Here is an 11,604-nt window from a genome sequence, read left to right as displayed (position 1 = left end):
GTGAGGATGAGGGGGGTTGCAGCCGTGATGTCTGGGCCAGGGGAGGGGCAGACTGATCAAATCTATTGAAGAACAGATTCAGATCATTCACCCACTGCTGGTCGCCTCTGGCCTGGGAGTCTGGTTGTTTGTGTCCTGAGATGGTTTTCAGACCTCTCCCCGCTGACGTTGCTCTGCTGCAGCTGTTCCTCCATCTTCTTTTTAAATCCTTCCTTTCCCCGCCTGATCGAAGCAGTCTTTCTGGGCCTCCTCAGACCATCTTTTCACAGTGCGGGTGGTTGCTGGTTCTCTCTGCACCAGATGTCTGTAGACAGGCAGAAGATGAAGCAGGTTGTGATCAGCTCTTCCCAGGGGGGGCAGGGGGGGATGAGTGGTATGCCTCCTTGGTGTTGGCATAAGATAAATCCAGTGTTTTATTGTCTCTGGTGTGGCAGGAAACATCCTGGGTGAAGGTGGGCAGGGTGGTGGATGGACAGGCGTGGTTGAAGTCCCCATAGATCAGTAGGAGGGCCTGAGGGTGCTGTGTTTGCAGCCTACTTGTAACAGAGTGGAGAATGTCACAAGCAGACTCAGCCTTTGCAGACGGGGGGACATACACTGCTACCATAATGACATGAGAAAACTCCCTGGGTACATAATATGGTCTCATGCCAACAGCCAGCAGCTCAATGTCCCTGCAGCAATGCTGTTCCTTGATAGTGATGTGCCCAGAGTTACACCATCTATAGGCCCGTTTCCACCGCAGGAACTTCGGGGTAATTTTACGGGGCCGGGGCCGTTGGTGCGTGTCTCCACCGCAGGAACCACCCCCGAGGGACAGAGTTCCGTAACTTTTACGGGGGCTAAACAAGTCCCTGCCTTGGGGTAGGTACTCAGAACGGCCCCGAAAGACTCCTGGCTGGGGCTTGGGGTTTACTTGGTGCTGATTGGATATACTCAAGGAGGGATGTGACGTGAACAGAAAGCTACAAAATAGCCGGCATTTTTAAAACTCAGCAGACGAGGGTTAGCTCGTTCATATAGCTTCCGCCGCCATGTAAAAAAAACTCACTAAATGGCCCGTGAAAAAAATATTCTTTCCAGCGGATATCTTAGTTACAACATGATTGAGCTAGCAAAGCAGTTTTGTGTTGCTATGTGTGGTATTTATTCAGTTATGGGAAATCACGATGTCTGGAAAGCATCAGTAGTGGCTGCAGCTGACAGGGACAGCTCACAACAGCATCTGTTAAAAGCCTCCCGTTGTCGGATACGACATGAAACTACTCCAGTTAGCTCAATCATGTTGTAACTAAGACATCCGCTGGAAAAAATGTTTTTTTCACGGGCCATTTACTGAGTTATTACAGACACCGCTATCGGCTAACAGCTAACAACGTCCCTACGTCGCCCCGGTCAAAATGGTCGTGCAACGATTACGTCACATCCAGAGCCCGTAACTTTACAGGAACCTTCCTCGTACTCCGCTCTCTCAGTGGAGACACGGCGGTTGAGAGGGCAGAGCGAGAGGACGTTCCTGTAGTAGTTCCTGCCCCCCAAATAGTACCAGGAACTTCTTCAGTGGAAACGGGCCTTATCATTCACAAACACAGCCAGCCCCCCCTCCTTTCCTCTTACCGTTGTCTGCTGTCCTGTCGTGCCTGATGAGCTGGAATCCGTCCAGCGCGGCGATCGTGTCCGGTACTTCTGCGTTCAGCCATGTCTCGATAAACACCAGCACGCTGCTCTGCCGGTACTCCCTCTGATGGCGAGTCAGCGCCGACAGCTCGTCCATCTTGTTGGGGAGCGATCTTACCTTCCCCATGACGGACGGACGGGAGGACGGGTTTGTACTGTACTCCATTGTCGGCGCTGCACTCCAGCGCGTCATCCCCGTTTCCTTCTCCGCAGCTCGCCGGGAATGTTGTGCCTCTCCTCGGGCCGCACTAACAGCTGGTCCCGAGTGTAAACAATGGAGGCACGGCTGGGCGCCGGGTCCTCGGACACGATCGTATCCATATCAAAATGGGAGAAAGACCGCTATAAAGAGAGCGGTCTTCGTCTCCATAACAAAACAGAACATAAGTGCTAGCTAGCTAACTGAAAGAAAACTCAAAATAAGAAAGTTAAATGAAAAGAAAGTGAAAAAAGCTCAGCGGTGAGCAGGAGCTGCTGTAACAGGCGTCCGCACTGGGGGCGCCATCTTGAATAATCCTGTCCACAGGAGCATTTTGGGACCAGCATTTGACACTTGATGGACGTGCCATGAGGCACATGGGCTGACTGCTCCCTGGTTTCAAACAGGGCCAACATAGCAACTTGTTTGGGACCTTTTGCTTAAAATGAAATATGTCTCTGAAAACACTTGATAATAAATAAGCCATGCAGTTGCTGAACCTGTCTTCATTTTAGATTGACAACAGTTAGTTTAAAAGCTTTTTAGGATCTTCCAGAGGTGGCAAGTGGTGTGGGGGCCCCTGATTTGCATGAAGTTGCCTAGTTTCAACTTTATGCAATTGTTGAGCAAAAGCCCCATCTCTCAAAATGTCACACAATGCTACATGCATGCATTGCATGGCTGCTGGCATGGATAATGAATGGGAAGTGACAGAAATAAAGGGTCCTGTGGACACGTACCATTACACCAGTTCCACCGTCCTCCATTTTTACGACTGGGGATAGAAACTACAAAGAACTCTTTGGTAAGTGGAGATAGCAACCTTAAATTTGGCAGTCAGTAATTTCACTTCTATTGTACGATTTGGTAGCTATATGAAAATTATTATTCCATTTATATACTAACCCTTAAATTACAGTATGTCCTGTTAAATTTGGTGCATATTTATGCCTCTGCACCAGTGATAGCTGTGGGCAAAGATATTATGATTTTGGGTTGTCCATCCATCCATATGTCTGTCCATCCAGCCATCCCATTCTCTTGAACGGGATAACTCAACAACGCCTTGAGGGAAATTTTGCAGGTTTGTTACAAACATTACCTGTAATCAACAATGATCTGATTGGATTTGGATGGTCAAAGGTCAAGGTCATTGTGATCATGCATCTGTCTCATGCTCATAAACATGTTATCTCAAGAACACCATAAGGGAATTTCTTCAAATTTGGCACAAATATCCACTTCAAATCATGAATAAACTGATTAGAATTTGGTGCTCAAAGGTCAAGGTAACTGTGACCCCATCCTTGCATTCTCGTGAATGCAATATTTTAAAAGACCTTGAGGGAGTTTCCTCAAATTTGTCACAAATGTCTACTTAAGAGTGAACTGACTAGACTTTGGTAGTTGAAGGTCAAAGGTCAACTTCCCCAAGACATCATAGTGTTCTACAAAAAACACTTCTGGCCATTATTCAGTGTCATAACTCAGGAACAGAAGGAGAGACAATTAGTCAGATACTCAATTGATTACACTAATCTTGGGTGTGGACCTTGAAACTGCTGATTGTATAGATCTTCTGTGCTGCCAGGAGGGATGATGGTGTGAAGTAACTGTAAGTGCAACTTGAGTGGTTTGTGGAGGCATACAACCCTGAGGTGGTAATTCTAGTTCTTTTTGTGCACTTTTATTCCTGATAAAATGACTTGTACCAAGTCATTCATTTTTCATATATATTATTTTGGGAAGGGTGCTGCATTTTTTCTCGAAGTCACAGGGAGGGGCAGCAAAAAAAATAAAAAAAATAAACTTAATATTCTGCTCCCCTCCTTATTTTGCTAATTTTTGACCAGTTTCCAAGCACTTGCAGTAGTATGGAGTTAAACTGTGCTGTCCTCCTCCAGCTACGAGTCAGCAGTGTTGGAGACCACTTTTACCCACGGCAGCTGGTCTACCTTCTGTGTGAAGATGTCGTCCTGCTGGGCCTGTGTGATCCTCTACCTCTGGCTGCTGCTGGGCCCTCTGTGCAGCTGTCAGTCTGAATCCAGACCTCGCCGTGCACGTATCAAACGACGCTCAGGATCCTCCCGCCACGTCTCTGTCAGTGTCTGACATGCTCTGTCAGGGGCCAGGCAGGAGGGAGGCACCAAGGTCAGCAGAGGACTCCTGGAGCCTCCTTGCAGTGCCCTGCAGGAGATTTTCATGACTGGAAGTCACAGGATCAGGGTTCAAGACTCAGTGCTGTGACAAGGACCACTCAGAGGGCGCAGTGCCCTGTTAATGTCAGAAGAACTGAATGACGCTCTAAACTGTAAACTCCAATAGTAAAACCACCAGTGAGGACTTGACTGTGGTTTGGAAACACACAGTATGAATTGCCAAAGGGATCAGAGAGGGTGAACTGTCAATCTGTATAATGATCACAGTAAGTAGGTGGCTACATTATGAACTTTTATTATAGTTTTATTTTCAATTTTTGGCTGTATTTATACCTTTAATATTATAAGAGAGTAAGAATTCTTGATATTTAATGTAATGTCGGAACAGAGACACACATCCCAGTGATGTTTTTATCTTTCTGATAAACAAAAGAATCCGCCCGAACAAATATAGCCCTGTTAGTCCCCTGATCCGAGACAGGATGTCAGTGGTTTTGATCATGAACAAATCTTTCTCAAATTTGGAAACAGAGAACTTTAGGCTAATAGCATCAAAGTTCAAACATAACCTCTGATGAAAGAGATCCTTACTGTAACATTTTAGTAGCTTATAAAATTTGTTTGCATCATGTAGTGAACGTTGTTGCAACTATAATCAAATAAATTAACTAAATATTTAGGCAGATCATTTGTGCGAGGGTGTCCAGTCATATTGCCACCTTAGAATTCTAAGGTTCTATCTGTGTTCTGAGCAGTTTGGAGATATGGAGCTTCAAAGCTTTTGCATTCCAATCAGCAAAAATGATATGAACCTTTTTGTTACCGAAAAAAAAAGGTTAAGAAATGCATATAACTGAAAATAAATAAATAAATAAATAAACCACCTCACATAATGTTAATAACTACAAATGTCAGATAGAACCTTAGAATTCAAAGTTGATGATATGTGAAGGATTTTGTAGTCAAATAAACACTAAATCAGATGTCTCTGAGGATTAATCTGTGCAGTCAGCAGCAGGTGTTGTGGTTGGTTATTTTAAAACTAATACTAACAAACTAATACTAACCACCTTTTTTTTTTTTTTTTTTTTTTTTTTTTTAAATCTAGTCTTGTAACTCAAAACTCATGTTGAATGATACTATATGACACCCAGTTATGTCAAGATGATAAAACACATTTCAGTGATTGGCTTCACACCTGCAGTCAAATTCAGGTATTTGTTACTAGTTACAGTATAAACATTAAAAATCTGCTCATCATTTTAGGAAGTACACTGTGTCTGCGGAGGGATGATCTCAGTATGTATCTCCCCTTAAAACCACAACCTGTTAATCTGACATTTCTGTTCATGTACAGACTAAACAAACAGATATAACCGAAGAGCTTTAGAGGGGCAGTTAGACCAATTTTTGAGCTTTGGACAGAACCAAGTTAAATGTGCCCTGTTTCAAGTTTTTATTCTAAGCAAAAGCTAATCAACATCCAGCTATAGCCCCATATATGCACAGACACAGAGTGGTGTAGAATTTCTCAGCTAATTATTTTCACAAAAGCCAATAAGCATATCCAAAATGTAAAATTATTGCTCGAACATCTATTAATTAAGGCCTTTTCAATCCAGTGACTGCTGCAAATTAGTTCAAAGTTCACAGAATAATAGCATGAACTTTATTTAACTTTGTGCTAACAGTTATAAACCAGACAACTAATTTAATTTAATGAAGAACTAATCCTGAAGTGCCTCATTGACAGTAACAAAGAAAGATTTGTTCATGAAGAGTCCAGAGTATGGAAGCCCTGAGAGGCAAGTAAGAATGATTGTTTTTCTCATGGTGATTCATTTTCTAAACCTGATTTAAATTGTTTATCTCTCCTGTGTTTATGACTTAAAGACAGATGAAAAAAGATTTTTCCAGAATAATACTTAAAAGTTCCTTATTTATATTTTTCATTTGTGAAACAAGTAAGTTTTTGAACAGGTCCATCCATCCATATACCCATCCATCCATTTTCATCTGCTAATCTAGGGCCGGGGCAGCAGGCTTAGCGAAGAACTCCAGACGTCCCTCTCCCCAGCAACACTTTCCAGCTGTTTCCAGCTGTTTCCAGCTGTTTCCAGCTCTAGTGTGTTCTTGGTCTGCCCAGGGGGCATCCTGATCCACCTCAACCGACTCCTTTGAATATAAAGGAGTATCGACTTTACTCCGAGCTTTCTCCGGATGTCTGAGCTCCTCACCCTATCTCTAAGGCTGAGCCCAGCAACCCTATGAAGGAAACTAATTTTGGCCACTTGGACCTGCGCATATATAGCACCTTTCTAGTCATTTGACCACTCAAAGCACTTTAACACTACATGTCACAATCTCCCATTCACACACACATTTACATACTGGTGGCCGAGGCACCTGCTACTCAGTCATACACACTCGCACATTGATGGAACAGTCATTGGGAGCAATTTGGGGTTCAGTATCTTGACCAAGGATACTTCGACATGCAGACTGGAAGACTCGATTACACTACCAATCTTCCAATTAATGTACAACACGCTCTACCTCCTGAGCCACAGCCATCCGACACCAATTGCAGATTAGTGCAGATTTAAATAAATTTTTTGCCCAAACAGAGACATGACAGTAATTTTACATAACTTGCTAACATAATATATGTACCCCCTCCCCCAGAGGATCACAATGGAAATAAGCTTGTAGCTTTATTGTGTAATTGAACTGCCTACAGTTTTAGGCATATGTGATAAAGGTCTTCAAGTGAAACAGTGTTATAATTGTCAGATTTATTAATCTATCTTTCTATGTTTTGAGGGCATGGAAAAATGAAAACTAACCTGGAATGATTTTCCTTTTTTAGAGGTTATGGTGCCCTTCAGCCTCCTGTGGCTGACATGGTATAAAAACATTTTTTCTTTTCACCTGCCAAAACTTTTTATATAGATGAAAAAAGTTTTTTTGCCAAGAACTTATCCTGACAAAACCTTTTTTTAACCTGTTCTTAAGTCGGAAACACACAGGAAAGAAAACCCATTACAACTGACTGGATCACCAGAATTTCTTTTTGGTACCTCTCTGGGCTTTCGTACATGGGCCAAAGAGATAACAGATTCTCTTTCAGTACTTTCTCTGCATCTTTTTTTTTTTAAATGATGGACCTTTAAATGCGCAGTGTTGGATGGTCTGACAGAGTGACTGAGAGGCAGCTAAACAGAAAATAATGATGTTCTATGAAGTTCAACACCAGAGGTTTGTTAAACCAAGGCAGAAATACTTCACATTTGACTTAAAATGAGGAATATTGCATATTCACATTATGTTGCTTTACAGTACGCCCATCACTTGATTCTTGTTTACACTTTGTTTGTATTTGTTACTCTATTTTGAAACCGTTAAATAGAAACCAAGAGTGCAAAAAAACCCTAAAAAAAAACTAAAAAAAACCAACCTAAAATCACTTCAAGAGATAATAGAAGCTTTCTGTCTCATGTCTTCAGATGAAGTAGTCACGCCTGCTGAGGAGAACTGTGTTGTGAATCTAAAATAGCCCCCATATTCCCCCGAATGTTCATGCTGGTGTTGGTATGTGGAAATGTGGGACTGGCTTTTCCACTGAAGGCACACTGAGCCTTCTGCGATGACTTCCTCACAGTTAAGGAGCAGTAATCGGTCTCAGTCAAAACCTAAACATATACAGTTATATTGTGTGTAGTTTAATGTTTCCTTTGTTGTAGATATGACGCTTTTTTGTGAATACATTGTTTTCTTACAAACGCTGCTGATCTCACGTCTGCTGTGTTAAACTAAGCAGCACAAATAATTTTAAAATGTTTAATGCCAAATTCAATTGCTTTTTGTCTACAAAAAGTAAATATTCAGAAGAGTGGGTCATTATAATTCATACACAACATGGACAAAAATTATAAAGACATTATTTTGGCACATGTCGATGAGGTTTGAGACAAGATGTTTATATAAATATTTCAAATGCATACCACACAGCACAGAAGTTAACTGACCATTAAACAGACTGAAGGTTTTCTGAAAACAATTAAAATCAGATTATACTTTAGTATATCTGTAGCTAATCAGTGCCACACAATAAAATACTGTATAATTCATAATCTCTTTCACATAAAGTATCACAAAGCATACCTAATATAACACACTTTAAAAATGAATACCACAACACAGACACTATAAAAGATGTTAAACAAGTGACACACAACTGAATGTGTTATGGTTTAAGCATATTTTTTTTAAATATATAAATACATGGTGAAGCAATATGTTGTGACTATATCTGGAGTTCAAACTTAAAAAAAAAATCCACCTCTAAATCCTGATTGCATGTTGCACCATGAACTTGTTGCTTTTACATTCAGTTACATGTGCTGTTTGAAAGACAGATGATAGGTGAAAGCAGAGTTATAATATGTTAGATTTTAATGTAAAGTTGTTTAAAAGAAGAAAGAAGTAAGAATCTGGTTGTGATGGCTGGTACTGTTTTCACCTGATGAGTTTGTGTGTGTGTGTGTGTGTGTGTGTGTGTGTGTGTGTGTCATCATGGTAAAATGTAATCCTGGTGACACCTATTGTAGTGAGAACAACCACAGCAGCCATTTGAGTATTTTGCCAGGTGTTTATTTGTCTGTCTGTCTGTCTGTCTGTGGACAGATTTTGTCAACACGATAATGTCACAATAATGCAAGATGGAGACACAAAAAACAGATGTATAGTTAAGATCAAAATCAAGGTAGAGTTTGGAGTTGGGTGTGGTTCAAGCAAGGCTGCCGGAAGTAGAGGGATAGGCAGCTCTGTCTCATTACAAACTCATCAAATGGTGCCTCTTTGTCAGTGATTTTGGCATTACACAACGCAAAAAAGACACATTCCCCAGCGGTATGATACACCGCCGGACGGCGTCAGTTTGAAATGCTGCCGGAAACAATGTAATATAAGGAGCTGTAAAGTCTCTATAGGGCAGGTAGAGGGAGTGGCAGATGGGTCCCACAAACCCCAGACTCTAAACCAGCAGCCTGCTGTCCAATTCCTGTTTGAATGTTGAGCCACACCATTATGTTTTTTTTCTAAATCAACCACTTGCTTTTGTTGCACAAGGAAATAAACATAAAAACCAGATGTTTTACTGACATAAGTTTATTTTGAAAACTATTGTATGGATCTAACGTGCAGAAATTTTACATTTCCTGTTCAAGGACAAGTGTAATTTTGGAAAGACACAATGCATGTGGTAGATACTGGAACCCAAATTGCTCCCGAAGGCTGTTCCATTAGTGTGTGAGTGTGTGTGAAAGGTTACTGAGTAGCAGGTGGCACCATGCATGGTACCCTTGGCCACCAGTGTGTGACTGTGTCTGTGAATGGGTGAATGTGACATGTAGTGTAAAAAGTGCTTTTAGTGGTCGGCAGACTAGAAAAGCACTATACAAGTGCAGTAACGAATGTAAACTGAGCATCCAAGAGCAGACACAGGCATCTAGCGCATCATATTTGGACAAAAAAGTCTATTGACAAAGCGGCAATATTTGTCAAGTTGGGATGAGAACATGTTGGGATGGGAGGTATGGAAAAGTCCATCATCCCTCCCCACAGTACGTTGGAAGAGCAGCTGGTTTTCCTCAATCCTCAATGTTCCTCAACACAGGAACAATGGAGTCTCAGGTGTAATTTAAGGATAATTCGGGTTTACATTAAGGCAGCTCTAGAAAGACCGCCCTCCACACTTTAACTCTGAGGGACTGATACCAAAACCTAACACTTACTGATTGCTAAAAACATTTGGTATCAGATGATGAGTCAGTGTATCCTCAGAAATAAGCAGAGGACAAAATGTCAAAATGGTGTTCAGTGGTACTTCATCTTAATGTTTTGAGGTGGATTTTTCTTTTAATTTTACACCGACAAAAATACAATCACATACAAAAATTGAATGACAACTGGAAAAACAGCAATAACAAAAAGGCCATTTCAGTCAATGTTCTTATCTTTGGTATGTGTTTAAAGTTGGGCGCAAGCATCCGCCTAAAGTGCTCGGTATGGTACAATAAGGCAGTCACGTTTTCAAATAAACATGGAGTCTTTTTGGTTTCCTAATGTGGCAGGTTTTAAATGTTAAATGTCAAATGTCGATGATCTAAAGGTCATTGTTCTCCAAAGATGCCACTCTGGAATTCATCAGGCGGTCACATGAATCACACAGAGTCTGATGATGTTTTGAAGGTCCAGAAATTAAACAATGGAGGTGAATAAAGCTTTATAGTGAGCTTCATTCTCTAAAGCTTCATTCTCTGACACACACACACACACACACACACACACGTATAGTTTGTCTCTACACTTGTCCCATCAGCTCTGCTGGCTGTTTGGGTCCTCTGTTGCTGCAGAGTCTTTCAAGAGGTCGCAGCAGCTCGTCCTCTCTGGGTCTGTAGGGCACCATGTAGCTCTCTTCCTCCAACAAGATGCGGTTCAGTGTGTGCTCATAGTTAATGTGGCGACGCACCATCAGTATATATTGCTTCCCCTCCTCCAGGTGGGGGCAGTCACACACATTAGGGACCCACAAGAACTCCCGGTGCTCCAGGCGAAAGCTGTTCCGGTAGGTGTGGATAATCTGGACATCGTATCGGGTCTCCTCGCCTCTGTACAGCTTCCCGAGAACTCGAGCACGGAAAACTAACAGGAAACAGAGTTTAATATGATGTTTCAAATCCCATGTTCAAGTTAGCATCCTGTCACAACTTATTTAAAAACAGCACAGCTACAAGCTTTAGACTCACCAAAGTCCTTCTGGCAATACTGTCTCTGGCGTTCCCTTCGACCTTTGACCCGCCGACACTTCCCACAATGCCCTGCAAGTTAAACCAAGCTAAAATAAGCTAACAAAGATAGTCATGATAAAAGAGAAAAGACTTTAAACAGGCTGTTCTCACAAATTTTTCGTATGTTTTCCTTCAAAAAGCAAAGCACCCAAATTCATACATATCCTACATTTTTTGAAAGGCTGTGATCAAGTGACCAATGCACTGATGGCAGTAAACATGGAAGCCGTCCTGAGGGCTTGTAAGCAGGTTGGGGTGGTAGATGGGTCACAAAAAACTGGACTTTTACCCGTGACTTCCCCTGGAGTTGCATGTATGGATCTGTGTTAGCTTTGGGTGAACTGTGAGTCATTTTAAGATACGTCTTCACCATGTTTCTTTTCCTAAACGTAAGCTCAGTAACTTTACTTGCCTAAACCTAAAGATACCCAAACATGGTTCTTTTTCCTAAACCTAACCACAGCAGTCTAACTTTTATTGCCTAAACCTAACCTCCGTAACTTTATGCTAATTATATATAACTGTATATTAAGGACGTAACATCATTCAGAGTTTCCGCTACATGTAATTGATGGTGGTGTGCCGCCACGCCTTCAGAATGCTGATTTTTTTTTTCAGATGTTAAAACAATGTGAAGTATATTGTATGAATGGATATATATATATATATATATATATATATATATATACACACACACACACACACACACACACACACA

At 41.6% G+C, this 11,604-nt stretch overlaps 1 long non-coding RNA gene across 1 annotated transcript; it reads right to left on the bottom strand.

Annotated features, from left to right (window-relative positions):
- Positions 1 to 7,861: 7,861 nt before the first annotated feature.
- Positions 7,862 to 11,251, bottom strand: LOC126387474 (uncharacterized). Its single transcript, XR_007569678.1, has 2 exons — positions 10,845 to 11,251; positions 7,862 to 10,740 (listed from the first exon to the last, which is right to left on the bottom strand). It is a non-coding gene; the product is annotated as an uncharacterized LOC126387474 (long non-coding RNA).
- Positions 11,252 to 11,604: the final 353 nt, after the last annotated feature.

This window comes from Epinephelus moara, unplaced genomic scaffold (genome assembly GCF_006386435.1).
Source record: "Epinephelus moara isolate mb unplaced genomic scaffold, YSFRI_EMoa_1.0 scaffold472, whole genome shotgun sequence".
Taxonomy (NCBI): domain Eukaryota; kingdom Metazoa; phylum Chordata; class Actinopteri; order Perciformes; family Serranidae; genus Epinephelus; species Epinephelus moara.
The sequence above is the reverse complement of the archived record's forward strand: the minus strand, read 5'-3'. Positions and strand labels throughout refer to the sequence as shown.